This window comes from Mus caroli, chromosome 9, assembly GCF_900094665.2.
Source record: "Mus caroli chromosome 9, CAROLI_EIJ_v1.1, whole genome shotgun sequence".
Lineage (NCBI taxonomy): Eukaryota > Metazoa > Chordata > Mammalia > Rodentia > Muridae > Mus > Mus caroli.
Genome location: NC_034578.1, coordinates 20065183 through 20075617, shown reverse-complemented (window position 1 = coordinate 20075617; position 10435 = coordinate 20065183). Strand labels below are relative to the sequence as shown.

Here is a 10435-nt window from a genome sequence, read left to right as displayed (position 1 = left end):
GAAGAAGAAGAAGAAGAAGAAGAAGAAGAAGAAGAAGAAGAAGAAGAAGAAGAAGAAGAAGAAGAAGAAAAAGAAGAAGAAGAAGAAAGAGGAGGAGGAGGAGAAGGAGAAGAAGGAGAAGAAGGAGAAGAAGAAGCTGTTAGATACCCTGAGGGTGAAGATTAAACTTGCTCCAAGTAATTCACACCCCACTCAGTAAGAAGTAGTCTAACAAGAACATCACCTTCTTTCTCCTCTAACTTCTTTTCTCTCATATCTAGTGTTAGGGAGTTGAAAAGATCAGAAAAGGGTGGAGAAGAATGAAAGAAAGAAGAAACCACAAAGTTTCCCAAGGACCAGTTATAGACCCTCCCCAAGCCCACCCAAAAAATAATTGCTGGGGAATATCCAGATGCCTAAGCCTCTGGGACTTTTAGGGTGGGACTGAGGAAGGCACAGAAGCTCTGCTCTCTTCCCCTTCACTTTTTTCCTGTGCATCTTTTCTTCTAACTCTATATTTGGGTGCTTTTAAATTTCCCTTGGATAAACTAGTGAAAGCATATGCTTCCCTGTATTTTCTCAGCCTCTGTAGTAAACTCATGGCAAACTTAAGAAGGAAGAATGGGAAGTTGGGGTTGTAAATTTTTTCTAGAAGCTCAAGAGAAACACAGAGGTTTCAACAGGCATCTGAAATTGTGGAGATCAGTCCTCAGCCTGGGGTCTCATCTCTGGAAAGTGTCAGCTTTACACTGGTTTAGAGGATACCCACTAAGGTCTGCTGGGAAATCAAAAGCTTGTTTTCAGTGGAGACAATTATCACGCCTTTTGGGGTCACAGATTTCTTCTTTGCTCACTGGTATTTGAGAGTAAAGGAACATTCCTGCACATTGTAACTCTGAGAGGAATCTGCATAAATGGGGGATGGAATGAATGGCCAGACATCTATTGCCTAGATAGCTTAGTTCTTGGGGAAGTACAGAAGCTGAGCAATGACAGAGACTTGATAGACTTTTCTCTCTCTCTTTCTTAAGAAATAAAACTTCATTTTCTTCTGACCAATCAGCTCACATCCAATGTGAAAAAAAATTAAAAGCATTAGTCTTTCTTGCAATTAGAAGTGGTAAGTAACATACAAAAAACATCAATAGGTGGGAGTTCCAGTAAAAGGAGGACAGATAATTCACAGGAATCCCTTTGCTCTTCCTTTTGTCTTCTATTGGCTGGGATTTGGGCATGAATTGGTAGAAATTCTAGCAACTGTCTTAAGTCAAAAGCCTTCTATACCATGATGATAAAGTATGTAAAAATGTTTGGGTCCCCAATTATAAGAAAATACAACAAGAGCCCTAGATTACCCAGATCTGTACTTCTTTACCTGAGGAAAAAAATATTAATCTACATAAATTTAAGCCACCATTATCTATGTCTTATGTATGAGTAGCTAAAGCTAAGTCTAACTCTAATTGACTTACAGCTAAATGAATAAAAGAATAATTGGAAATGAGATTGTTCCTCAGAGAGTTATTCAAAGCTCTGGTCTGTGAGTAGGAGACTGACAGAGCAGATTTTAATGATGAGTGTCGACTGGCCTTACCCAACTATGACTGCTTGTACTTATTTCCTGCCTCAGAAGAGCCACTAATAATGGTTCTGAAAACAGTTTTTCAAATATTCTGTCATTAAAGATGTCATCTGAACTGGCTGATATAATAAGATAAGGAAAAATAGGCTCTCTTCTTTATCCAGTAACAGGGTTTATTAAATGAGAAGTGACAGGTGAAAAGTACACAAATGTATTAATTTTTAAAATTAGGTGTAGGAGGGCACATACGGGGGTGGAGCTGCTACCAAATCACTTTAGAAGGAAGTGAGATTTATATGAAATATCAATGAGTTATTAACAGACTTGATGGAGATATAACAGGCCACCTGGGAATGCTACAGCATCTTCCAGATAGCTCTCAGGGTAAGATTCCTTCGCCTTGGGATAATGAAATTCCCATGGAAGAAGTTATATTCATTGGGTTCTTGGTGTATGATCTCTCTTTAGGTAGAGAAGGATTTAGAGAAAGCCTCTCCAGTGTTTTCTGGTTTTTAACTGTATTCAATTCAAAATAATCAACATAAATCAGTCTAGGAATTTGAAAGCATCATGTCTTAAACTCATTTGGGCATTTATTGCATGAGAAAGTTTGAGTATCTCCACACTCAACACTAAGACTCAAGAGATAAACAAGTGCAAAGTCCCAAGTAAAAGTGCAGGTGAATGAGGGGGCTTTGGTGCGATCCAGGGCTTTTAGAGAGCTTGTTCTTCAGCAATGGCAAAGGTCAAGCACAGCTAGTATCTCTGAGCAACAGGTGCCTCTCCTTGGAATGGGTACCACAAATATACTACCCCCTAAGTCATCACCAGAAGCTTAAATGATAGTGCCACCTTGTAGATTGGGAAAACAATTGATGCGGTTAGTTTATTGTTAACTTGGCACAAGCTCGGATCATCTGGGCAAAGGAAACCTACTGAGAATCCAGCCCACCCCCATTAGATTAGCCTATAGGCCAGTCTGTGTAGTTTTCTCCTGATTAATGGTTGATGTGGGAGAAACCAGCCCACTCTGGGTGCTACGCCTCTGACCATGTGGCAATGAGTAAGTAGAAGAAAGCAAAGTGTGCTATTCATTTATAACAATCCATTCAGCTCTTTCCTCCATGGTCTCTGCCTCAGTTCCTGACTCTAGTTTCCTGCCTAGAGTCCTTGCTTGCTTTGGTTTCCTTCAATGATGGCTTACAAGCCAGATCTGTAAGCCAAATAAACTCCTTGCTCCCCATTGCTTTTTGTCATGTGTTTATCAAAACACTAAAAAAGCTAACTAGGACATAAATATTCATAAAAATGTTCACTTTTCCAAGGCAGGAGTAAAATTGCTTGCAATTATAACCAAGTTGACTAACTCAAGATGCTGTCAAGTCAAAATGTTCATGAAAGAATGAGTTTGTGAACATTTTTGTTTACAAGAGTTTAGAGAAGAATACATTCTTTGAAAAAAAAAATAGTGTCTTCAGTTATCTCTTGGTAAATTTGCAAATGAAAATGGTTCCAGGCCTGAGCTTCCCCAATTTTTGATAAAAAAAAAAAAATGGAGAGGTCGGGGGGAGGGTGGGGTGGGCAAATAAAACCATTTGCCTTTCTGCAAATCCTAGTGTAACTTACCATGAATATTAATCTGAGGTTGGATTTTTTAAATGGATTATTGGATTATTTCCACTTATGTGTAGGGGTACCAGAAGGCATTGGGTCCCCTGGATCTGAAGTTACAGGAGGTCGTGTGCCACCTACTTCAAGTAATGGGAACTGAACTAGGCAATTCTGGGAGAGCAAGTTCCCTTGATGGCTGAGGCATCTCTCTAGCTCCCTGAATCAGGACAATTTCAAATGTGTGACACTTGTCTTCTGTGGCATTGGCACTTTCATACCCCTCTCTCTAGGGCATATAGTAGGGGGTAATCAAACTATATTCTTTCCAATCCAAGGATTTAATCCATAGAGAATGTCCCTCTTTAATGGGACGGGTATTCATAGGCATAAGGCATAATAGAACTCTGGTTAGATGATGGAGAACTTGAAGTTTTGTGGAACAGGAGAACACATGGGTGTAATTTTCTACCCCCCACTCCCAGCATTCTCTCTTTCCATCCTAATGACTCCCAGAAACCCCCTCCATCTAGGAGGAGCTGATAGATGTGAAGTATGGCATGCATGTTTACAGAGGCAATGCAGAGAAATGCCTCCAGTGAAACCCATTTCAACCAATAACACAAAACTGGGAACTACTGAGTGTGAGGGAACTTCCTGTGCCCTGTCCTTCATGAATAGGTCTCCACCAGCCATGCAATCCTGATACTTACTGTGCAAGCTGGAAATACAGGCAGCTGCTTGGCTATAGATATTTTAGCTGAGTCATCGCACTTTCAATTTTTGAGATTTCTACATTTAGCTCTTACATCCTTTTGCCCCTAGTTATTCTTATGTTCTATCTTGCATACTCCTACACATTTGTCAAATATGTTGCCATCATCCTCTCAATTCTGCAACATCCACTTCCATTATCCTGAAGTAGTTCATGCACCCATGGATCACCTACATACATTTTGGCATGCTAGGAAGGTGCAGCTTACACTTATTGAGAGATAACAACTGGAAAACGGAGTACCTGGACTTGCATTTCTTGTCTCCTGTTACTGTATGACCTAGGGCAAGCTCTCTTTGCTTAATTTTCCACACCATAAATATAGGAGAAGCAGTGATAAGGGTGAAATGACCTCAAACTGCCTGATAGAAACCTTAAATAATTATTATTTTATATAGAAGTGTATGTGGGAAGAATTCAAGCCTCTTAAAATGACAAAGGTCCCTACAAGAACCATAAACCAACAAACCTCCCAGTACCAGGTGTGAGAACCCCCCTCTAAAGTATTGGTAAGTATAGTTTAAGTAACTCCTAAAACAATATAAATTACTGATGTAACCCTCGGTTGCCTTTTAGGAGTTGAAGATGGGCTCTCATTGATGAAGATACCTCACACTTTTTCCCATCTGAAAGTTAATTTCTTTTACTTTAGCTTCTATGGTTCCAGAAAGTACTATGCAAAGTACCAAGAAAGGGAAGGAATTAAAAATCTTGTCCAACTGCCACATCTATGAACCATGGTAATTATCAGATTGATAGGCTATAAATAAAGGTACAATGAGTAGCACTCACATGCCAGAGGCAGACAATGACTGTTTGATTGCACTTAAGACCTCTCAAGAGGAGAGCATCATTCCTGGTACTAGAAACCAAACCAGCTTCCTGAGGCTAGTGAGGAATTGGCATTAGGAAAGAATCTACTGCTGCCACCTTTGCTAGACCAGCACAATACCTTACTACATTCTAAATCTCATCTTTCTACTCACTCAAATATATCTAACACCCCTTATCAAAGAAGTATTTCTTTACATCAAATGGAGGCCAACACAGAAAATCATACTGAATATAGTTCAGACACCAACTGATTGTGAGGAGCCCAGTCCCAACAATACATCCATATCATGATTCTAGAATCTATGGCTCAGAGAACATTATGGAAAAGTGGAATAGAAAGATTGTAAATGCCAGAATACTAGGAAGTGTTCTGTGAAAACTTCTGTCTTAGAAATGAGACTGGAATGATGGCAATATCAATGAATTTGTTGCTGTGGAAGGAGGAAAATTTTATGGAGTCCCACACACCCCTAGACTAAGTACTACTGACTTCTAAAAGAGGCAGACTTAATCTTACTCACGGATAAGTTCCTCAACTTATAACACAGACTGGTCAGTTTTGAAACCACATATACAACACAACAAAAGTAGACTCAAGAGGTAGTAAACATGCACATGACAATAATAAAGAAAAAAGAGGCGGCCTATTGGTCACCTCTGCACGCTGGAGCTAAAGCTGTTCCACAGCCCTCTATACACAGGTCCCACCAGGAGAGAGCAGTTCTCCAAGGAGTGCTAACATAGGGTTGCAGGCCCACAGGAGGAACAAGCTCCAGCCAGAGACAGCAAGACCAACCAATACCAGAGATAACCAGATGGTGAAAGGCAAACACAAGAACCATACTAACAGAATCCAAGGCTAATTGGAATCATCATAAGCCAGTTCTCCCACCACAGCAAGTCCTGGATATCCCAACACACCAGAAAAGCAAGAGTGTGATATAAAATCACATCTCATAATAAAGATAGAGGACTTTAAGAAGGACATAAATAACTCCCTTAAAAAAATGCAGGAGAACACAGGCAAATAGGTAGAAGGCCTTAAAGAGGAAACACGAAAATCCCTTAAAGAATTACAGGAAAATACAACCAAACAGCTGAAGGAATTGAACAAAACCATCCAGGATCTAAAAATGGAAGTATAAACAATAAAGAAATCACAAAGGGAGACAACCCTGGAGATAGAAAACATAAGAAAGAGATCAGGAGCCATAGATGCAAGCATCACCAACAGAATGCAAGAAATAGAAGAGAGAATCTCAAGTGCAGAAGATAACATATAGAAAACACTGACATAACAGTAAAAAAAAAAAAAAAAAAAGCAAAATGGAAATGGTCCTAACACAAAACATCCAAGAAATCCAGGACACAATGAGAACACCAAACCTAAGGATAACATGTATAGAAGAGAGCAATGATTCCCAACTTAAAATGCCAGTAAATATCTTCAAAATTATAGAAAAAAACTTCCCTAACCTAAAGAAAGAGATGTCCATGAACATACAAGAAGCCTACAGAACTCCAAATAGAAAAGAAATTCTTCCCATCACATAATAATCAAAATATCAAATGCATAAGATAAAGGAAGAATATTAATGGCAGCCTTATTTATAATAGCCAGGAGCTGTAAATAACTCAGATGTTCCTCAACAAAGGAATGGATACAGAAGATGTGGTACATTTACACAATGAAGTACTACTCAGCTATTAAAAACAATAAATTTATAAATTCTTAGCAAATGGACAGAAGTAGAAAATATCATCCTGAATGAGGTAACCCAATCGCAAAAGAACATATATGACATGCACTCACTGATAAGTGGGTATTAGCTCAGAAGCTCAGAATACTCAAGATATAATTTACAGACCACATGAAACTTAAGAAGAATGAAGGCCAAAGTGTGAATACTTTGACCCTTAGAAGGGGGATCAAAATACCCATGGGAGGAGATACAGAGACAAAGTGTGGAGCAGAATCTGAAGGAAATGTCATCCAGAGACTGCCCCACCTGGGGATTCATCCCATAAACAACCACCAAATCCAGACACTATTGTGGATGTCAACAAGTGCTTGCTGACAGGAGTCTTATAGCTGTCTCCTGAGAAGCTTTTCCAGTACCTGGCAAATACAGAGATAGATGCTCTCAGCCAACTATTGGACTGAGCACAGGGTCCCCAATGGAGGATCTAGTGAAAGGACCCAAGAAGCTGAAGGAATTTGTAGTCCCATAGGAGGAACAACAATATGAACCAACAAGTACCCCCAAAGCTCCCAGGGACTAAAGCACCAACCAAAGAGTGCACATGGAGGGACCAATGGCTACAGCCGCATATGTAGCATAGGATGGCCTTGTTGTTTATCAATAGGTGGAGAGGCCCTTGGTCCTGTGAAGGCTCCATACCCCAGTGTAGGGGAGTGCCAGTACCAGGAAGCAGTGGGTAGGTTGATGAGCGGGTTGGTGAGCATGGGGATGTGGGGGTTGGGTAAGGTATTTTTGGAATGAAACTAGGAAAGTGGATAACATTTGAAATGTAAATAAAGAAAATATCTAATAAAAAAATAAAAGAGGTGATGAACTTGAGAGGTGGCTGAGAGGGGTTAGAGGGAGGGAAGAGTGAAAACTGATGCATTTCTATTTCAATTTAAATATTAAAACACAGGGGAGGCTCTGTCAATGGTAGGCCACATGACTACTTTTGAGCATTTTATAGAATTTATTTTGTACAGTCAAGTTTCTCCTCTGGTGTCCTTGTTCTGCCACAGCATCCCCTGCAGCTAGTCCACAGGGCTCATTGAATCCTCCCCACTAATCAATCATCTGGAAACGTTGTTTCCACAGCAGTCTTAGTCTCTTCTATTCCAGGAGCCCTCACTGAACTTGCCTGATGGCTTTGTGGGGCTTCCTTCTCAATGGCTTTCCATTGCTTCTACTTCACTGTTTAGCCTCGTGTACCACAGTCCAGTGCTAGTATTGTAACTTTATACAAGGTTAGATACCTGTCCTTACCATGGTAGCAATAAAACCTGGTCCCACCAGAATAACTAGTTCATTTCCTCCACTTGGATGGGTCTCATAGATCCCCTGATTGGAAGTAGAACAGCACTGTTTAAATCATCCATACTACAGTGCTCGTGTTATGGTAACTCTTGTTGTAGTTTGTTTTATTGTCAACACAATGTAAACTAGTCATCCCAAGGAAAGCCTCAATTGAGGAACTGCCTAGATCAGTCTGGCCCATGGGCAGATCTTGGAATATGGGATAATTGTGACTATTAATAGATGCAGGAGAGTCCATTCCGTGTGTGTGTGTGTGTGTGTGTGTGTGTGTGTGTGTGTGTGTGTGGTGCTATTCCCTGGGAAGGTGGCTCTGAGCTATATAAGTTGGCCCAGGAGCAAACAAGCCAGCCAAAAGCACTCCTTATAGTTTCTGCTTCTAGTTCATGCTTGAGTTCCTGCTCTGACTTCCCTCAAAGATGGATTGTGTTACCTAGTAAAAGAGAAGTAACCAGAACAGTATCAATGGTGGTTTGAGTATCCCAAAAGCTCAGGCATTTGATCACTTGGCCTCCAGTTGCAGTTCTTTTTGGGAATGGTATGGGACTTTGGGAAGTGGAGGCTTGCTGCAGGATGTACCTCACTGAGGATGAGCTTTGAGTGTTTAAATTATTGCCCAATGTTCAATTAGTGTTTCTATTGTGGCAAAGAAACACCATGACCATGGCAAAGCTTATAAAGGAAAGCATTTAGTTGAGGTTGGTTTACAGTTCACAGGTTTAATTCATTGTTATTGTGGCTGGAAGCATGGTAGCATGCAGGCAGAAATGGTGCTGGAGATGGCGCTGAGAGTTCTATATCTGGATGGATCCACAGGCAACAGGAAAAGTCAGAGACACAACCTGACTTGAGCAGTTGAATCTTCAAAGCACACCCCTGTGCCAGTGACACATTTCTTCCATCAAAGTCTCATTTATGCCAACAAGGTCACATCCCCTAATAGTGCCAACCCCTAGTGACTAAGCATTCAAATTGGGAATTTATGGAGGTCATTCTTATTCAAATCACCACACCTGAGCCCCACATTCTGTATTTGTGCTCTGATCAAAGATGTCATCAGCTTCCTGCTCCTACCACTGCTTATGCTACTAGCCACCATGATGGACTGTTACCCTTCTGTTACTCATCAGCCGAACAAAGTTTCCTCCTCTAAGTTGCTGAGGCCAAGGTATATTCTCACAGCAATAGAGAAGTAACCACAGCAGCAGCCTAAATTAATGTCTTCCCCTGGGTGCCAAGAGAAAGTCCCCTGTAGAGGACAGCTGCACTTAGATGAGCTTGTTCTTTGCAGAGACATTCTACCATCAGCACTTTCGAGTGAGATTAGCTCACCCTGATGAAGTTAAACCTCTGCCTCTATCTTTGCTTCTCAGGTCCAGTGTCTTAGTGTTCTGTCCACTATGTAGAAAAACCCAACACACACAGCTCCAAACAGAATGTTAGTGCTCAACAGGTATGAGATGATGTAAGCTTTTCTCTTTAACTTAGATTGGCCACATGATCTTCATGAAGGCTTCCCTATTCATTTCAGTAGAAAATTTCCCTCTATACTTTATTTCAACCATTAGGGTGACTGAGGCATGGAATGTTTCAGGCTTATTTTAAAAATTACAAGTAAAACTGGGGAGTCATGGCACTGTCAATGTAGACAAAAAAATTTTAAGTCCTCATAAACTCTGCATGAATCATTGAAAATATTAAACTCCTCCATCCTTGCCCTCCATTCCTCATAAGCTCAACCTTAGAGCTTAATATTGGCTCTGGTGAACTGTGGATTGGATTCATACTTTGTGGCCCATCTTTCATAATGTTGAAAAAATTTCAAATTCTTAATTTTAAATGTATATATCTGTGGTTATTAACAAATTACCCCCAGACCAAATATGGTCATCATATTTAGTATGCATTTTGTTTGTAATGGAAAGCCAACAAATAGCGATTTACTATCCCTGCTTTTCTTTTAAATCTGAACTTTTTATATATTAAATTTAAGATACTATTTTTTTCTGAAAAGATTACAGCTGGTAATTTGAAAATGTATTATGATGATGTTGTTATTTTGGTGTGGCTACTTAGCCTATATACAATGTAACTGTTGACATAGTCAATCTTACCTGGGCTAATAATTCTAATAGTTTTATCTTTTTTCTTAACAAACTTCCTTTAGATTAAGTATATATAATACCTATATGCTATGTAAAAGTTTAAGTACTTTTTGCATGTTTTAAGAACAGCATTTTACGGTTCCGTGACCCCGCCGAGTGTATTCTGCACAGGCACCAGACATCCGGCCACTATCCCGGCCAGAGGAAAGGCGTCCACCCAGCGCCAGAGCGCTTTGCCTGATCATCATCAGCAGACATCTTGGTTCCAGGACACCGCCGAGTGTGTTCTGCACAGGTAAGAGTACAGAATACAGAAGCTAAAAGTTTCTGGGACAGGCGGGAGCCACAGAGCATCTAAGGCAGCCCCCTATTCGGGCCTCAGACAGCTGGCCACTTTCCCGGCCAGAGGATAGGGGTCCGATGGGCCCGGGAGCGCTTGGCCTGAGCATCGGCAGCAGACATCTTGGTTCCAGGACTCCTCTGAGAGTATTCTGCA

At 40.6% G+C, this 10435-nt stretch overlaps 1 protein-coding gene across 2 annotated transcripts in view; it reads right to left on the bottom strand.

Annotated features, from left to right (window-relative positions):
* Npsr1 (neuropeptide S receptor 1) overlaps nt 1–10435 on the bottom strand; it is a 209838-nt gene that overhangs the window by 160297 nt on the left and 39106 nt on the right. The gene's annotated exons all lie outside the window — the stretch shown is intronic.